Raw genomic sequence first — 6036 nt, forward strand, 5'->3', positions numbered from 1 at the left:
AACGTCCAGTGGCAAATATTTCATGCATATTCAGGACGAGAACAAGTTAACAATAAATACAATAGGTAGGTTTTGTAATAGGGGCTTCCGGGATTAAGGTCGGAGAAATTTAGACTGCCACGGGAAATAAGGGTATATTGGATAAGGACAGAAATTTAGCCTTGCAACAGGTCACCTACAGACCCCTCAAAGAGTTGTTGCAAGGGTTCTTAACGTGCAAAGAGCGTGGCACTCTCTTTACACGAGGCATCGGATTGAACGTCCCCATTCTGACCGGACGTGGCTGCAAATTTGTACATCCCGCACAGCCAAACGGACGCCCCACTTTAGCAAGGGTTTTACTGCCGGTCGGAGAAAGACCAATGGTGACCAGACTTCTATTCCCCAGTTACCCTTGGGGGGTTTTAATTCTGATAAAAATATTTCTATTTTACCATACAAATGAAACAAAATCCCGAGTCTCTTAGTCTGTTTGTTTACATTTTTAACGGTAACCTTTAAATATGCGAGCGTGATGTTTATATATTCTTGATGGTGGAGGTTAATTACGAAACCATAACAGATGCTGCTATGGAGGTTGTCCCGAAGGATTTCACTTTCTCTACATTTTCAAAATCTTTCTTTTCAGCTGAAGAAATTGTAAAATTTAAAAGTGTCGATGAAATCGTTTGACTAAATACTTTTTTGTAGTTGATCAGAAGACGTAGATGAAATAGTATTTACGGGTACATAAAAGGTAGAATTAGAGTATGAATACATTTTTATAAGGTTGCTTGTTCAATGCATCTTGTCTTTGCTGTCCTTTGTATATGTATTTTGACTCTGAACTTGTCTTTGAGCATATCGGTGATCAACTGACCAATGTTGTTGTATTACTGTGAATCATTTCTTGCTGGCCATTTTACAGACTAATTACCTCGAAAAAGTGAAAACAGCTTTAATTTGGCCGAATTTAAGTCAGTTCCAAAAAACAAGCGGTGCCATCCATTTCTAAAAAGAAAGCAATTAAAAAAGGGGAGACTTACCATACGGGGCCGAGTTAAAAGACCAAAGTTCATATGGATGGGCGTCTCTGATGCTAATTAAGTCATAAAATGCCATCAAGTTTTAGTATGTATTGCCAATTAAAGTACATTGTTGTCGAACATTTGATACATGTATCTTGAAACTGTATTCCGGTGTTGTTTTTATGTTTGAAACAGAAACCTTATAAAAATGTGTGGCTGTAATCATAATTTTTATAATTGAAGCACAAAGTTTAAAGAAAGTTTGAACTTACAGTGGACTTTCTACATCTGCCATCTAAAAGCTCCAACTGCCTCAATCAGAAATGTATCACACAGCATGAGCCATCCGAGAAAACAATTATTTTGTGTAGACGACAAATAAGGTGAGTTGATTAACACACCATTAAATTGCATATTTAATTATTTCTGAATAAAGATTAATAATCAAAATGTATACTTTTGTCATTTTTTTTCTGAAGGAGATAAATTTTATATTTATTTTTTTTAAAGAATCTACACCAGTTGCGGATATTGCTCATTTTTGTTTCACGCTGAGTGTGCCAAATACGAATTGATAAACAATTTTTGTAAAGAATCTACACCAGTTGCGGATATTGCTCATTTTTTATTTCACGCTGATTGTGCCAAATACGAATTGATAAACCTACTCACAAGAGAAAGAGAAGATTTGTGATGTCTGCTTAGGAGACCAACCCTAATAACTTATATAATAAATATAATTACCAATAGTAATTACTTTTGTGCATCAGTATGCTGTCACTATTTATAACTCATCGGTTGTTCATCACTTGGTTAAATTTCACCCTCTGTTAAATATAACCCAGGGTTAAATCATTTAACCGTTGGTTAAAAAAAATTTATCCAGCGGTTAAATTTAACTGATGATTTATGTTCCCACAATGCATTATTCCAATGTATTATTTCCTGTGACAGCAAGAAATCAATATGGCAGAAACACACCTCAGACAAAAAAAGGCTAAAAAAAACCTAATTTCAGCAAAGATGAGGAACTGAAAGTTCAACATTTGGTTGAGAAATATTATATTATTTTGAATTTAAAGCAAACCAACACAATAACAAAAAAAAGGCAGACATTTGGCAAATCATTGCTCATCAGACAAGTGTCTTAGAAGTTGCCATCAGAACTCCTAAAGAGGTAAAGGATAAATGGTCCAATTGTAAAAAAGTAGCAAAGAGAGGCAAGTATGTAACAGAAAATAGAACAATTTCCAAACTGCCGCCAAATTATTTTTCCGCGAAATTAACGCAATTTTAGAATGGCAGGCTTTAATATCAGTCCCATTGTTGTCTTAAGAAAGTAGCAACAACGGACGTTTCTAAGGGCTTGCTTTCCGACTGTTTAGGCTATTTATCTATCCGTTTTTATTTTGTAGTTAGTCACCGGTTTTATCATTTATATTTATTATATAGTCATTTTATAAAAAAAATACTGCTTTCAAAAGTATGAATTATTGTAAATAATAAGGATGTTCTTATTCCAGGCAGAAAACCCTAGCCGTATTGGGCACAACTTTTTGGAACTTTTGGTCCTCAATGCTCTTCAACTTTGTACCTTTTTTTTTTGGCTTTCGAACTTTTTTCATCAGAGCGTCACTTGTCTTTTGTGGACGAAACGCGCGTCTGGCGTATTAAATTTTAAACCTGGCACCTTTTGTTAGCTATTATTCGTGTGTTTCTCTGTCCTAACGTTCTCCCATTTATTTATTTTATAGTCCTATCATGTAATGTTGTCATTTAATGTTATATTTAACATTGCAATAAAAGCGGTAGGTTTGGCATGCCTAAAAACCAGGTTCAACCCACCCAACCAACCTGTACCAAGTCAGGAAAATGGCCATTGTTATATTATAGTTCGTTTCTGTGTGTGTGTGTTATATGTTAATGTTGTGTTTCTGTTGTGTCGTAGTTATTTTCCTCTTATATTTGATGTGTTTCCCTCAGTTTTAGTTTAAGGACCATCCCCTGGTAGTATTGGATGCCTCTCTTCTGCTGGGAAAACGTTCTCTGGCAACAAGACGGACATTGTTTACGTTACATCTAATACAGTTATCTATAAAAAGTGGTTGACAATGTTGTAAAATAAAATACAATTATTAGTAAATAGAAGTGGCCGATTGAATATTTCATATAAAACAGTTATCGATAAAACATGGTTGATTTAAAATAACATCTAATACATTATCTTAATAAAAAATGGTTGAATCTTGCAAAATGTAATTCAATTATTTATAGAGAAAATGACAGATAATATTATTAAGAAAAATGACCGATTTAAGGTAACATCTAATACAATTTCTAATAAAAGGGTAAAATTTACTGTACAAGGTAGTAAAATTATCAATAAGACAGCGGCAGGTAAAGGCAAAGACATTGCCACTTTTTTCATTATTTCAATGTGCTATTACATTTAAAGACAAAAAACTCAACAAACATGTTTTAGTAATGTCTATTTACGATGCGACTGGAGAAAAGGTTTTAAAGGTCTCGAACAAGGATATTTTTGATTACTTTCATGCTTGAGATGAAGTAATTTTGCAAAATATCCAGACAACATCATTTAAGGATGCATTATATTTTAATTTGAACGACACCAGTGAACTTGTTGCATTGAAAGAAAGTAAGCCAAACAAAAAACACTGACAATATAAATGATGAAGAAGAGAAGTTTCACGCTTTGGATATTCAAAAGATGATATAATTACAGTTGAACTAAAAGCAAAAATCAAAAATGTTGCTAGAAGATATTATACTTACAGGACATGTATTAAGGAAAATCACCAGAAACCTTTGACTAGCAACGATGGTTCTTACAAATGTGAATTGTGCAACAAAATGTATACAATTACAGATTGTCAGAGCAGACTTCCAGTTCTTCTGGCAGACATGTCTGGAGAAGGTTGGAAAAACCTTTTTTCCGAAACTGGTGAAATTCTTCTTTGAGTGCACACAGAAAATATTTGCATTGCTACACAAGAGGAACAAAACTTTGTTGTGAATAGACTAAAAACAAAACCAAGGGAACTGAAATTTAAAGTAAAATTTGAAAGAAATTCAAAATCACCAACTGGCAAGAACATGACATGCATTGCTATTTTGTAAATATAACATATCGAAATTCAAGAAATGTGATACTTCATAAAAGTTTAAGAAAGTAACATATAATAATCCAATCAGAACTAGGAAAACATTATCAGAAAGAAAGAAAATCAACAAAAATTCAAATATCAAGTTGAAGAAGAAAATAAGTACAATTGGAAATTCAAATAATTCAGTATATATATATATATATATATATTGGATATCACTAAATAGAAGTTGTGCCAAATACGACTAACGTTATCTATGCCTGGAATAAGAAAATCCTTAGTATTTTGAAAAATCATACTTTTGTAAACAGGATCAAACAGTAAAAGTTATATTAATTTAGACAAATAAAAGAACAATATAACACAATATTAAGATGATAAACTGCGTCAGTACGCAGCATCTATACAGCAAGACCATCATTTATTATTTGTGAAGTTGATACGGAATATTAATCAAGGTCTTGGTACCTTCCGATGATTATTTTTTAGAAAAAGGACGAGATGTTCTTTCACATACCCCTGGATCATCAACTTTCTGCTCAGACACTGGTGACTGAGTAATAAAAATATGGTCACTAGGTCTTCCTTCAGTAAATAATATACGTGTAAAACACAATTAACATGCCTTTTAAACAATTAAGAAAATAAGCCAACCAACTGCATATAAGTAATTTATAAAGTGCGAAATATAAATGACAATAACTGATGAACATAGAATATTTTCTTAATGAAAGCAATGAACAAAATTGAAATGTAATCTCCAGTATATATCAAATTCACCAGAAAATTAAATATAACTCCAGAAGCAAACAACACAATGCAGAGAACAAGCCAACTACGTTTGCAAAATACCAAAAACAACCGATCTACATATAGATTTTATTAGGGTACTCCTATAGTGAGCAATTTGTCCGTCCGTCCGTAACAAATCATCGGAATATTTTAACTTGGTCCAAATACAAACGTAGCTCATAAAAACTAAATGGTTTCAAATATGACCTTTTATGTTGTAGAAGAGTACAATTGAAGAAGGGAACATTGTCAAATTAACCATTTACACAAGTTATTGCTCTTTACAGGCATTTTTGTTCAATTTTCCAGGGTTTTGCAAAACATATGATAGGAAAAAACTTAAAATGCTCTTTCAAAGTTTTAGGTAGTTCTTGGTTCAAAGCATTGAAAAAGGTTGCATGTTTTTTGTGTACTTTTATTAGTTGAAGAAGGCCTGAGATTTGTTTATACATATGTTTTTACAAAAGAAATCAAATCCCATGTCTGTTGCAGCTGTATAAAATACCTTATTATACTTCAGTGCACGAAAACGAACAAGGCTACGAATCGTATGATCCATGTGACAATTGGGCAGGATTTCATTGACAGAATTGGCCATCCTGAAGATTTTTCTAAAACACAGTTTGAGTATTACTTATTTCTATCGAAGAGTGACAACTAGACGTGGCTGCAAATTTGTACACCCAGCACAGCCAAACGGACGCCCCACTTTAGCAAGGGTTTTACTGCCGGTCGGAGGAAGACCAATGGTGACCATACTTCTATTCCCCAGTCACCCTTGGGGGTAACTCAAGTTAGAGAACGGAAACCAATTTTGTGACGTACATACGGACGGACATACTCTCTTTACTCGTGGCATCGGATTTAACGTCCCCATTCTAACCGGACGTGACTGCAAACTTGATACATCCCGCATAGCCAAACGCAAGTCTCACATTGGCAAGCGTTTTACTGACGGTCGGAAGAAGACCAAGTGACCATATTTCTATTCCCCAGTCACCCTTGGGGGTTATAGTGAAAAATTTAAAAAAAAAGGCAGGACAGAGATTACACTTAAAAAAAAATGGAGGACAAATTCTTTCATCCTAGCACCCCCTCTTAAAATCAAA

The sequence above is a fragment of the Mytilus californianus genome, unplaced genomic scaffold (genome assembly GCF_021869535.1).
Source record: "Mytilus californianus isolate M0D057914Y unplaced genomic scaffold, xbMytCali1.0.p SCAF_73, whole genome shotgun sequence".
In the NCBI taxonomy this organism is placed as follows: Eukaryota; Metazoa; Mollusca; class Bivalvia; order Mytilida; family Mytilidae; genus Mytilus; species Mytilus californianus.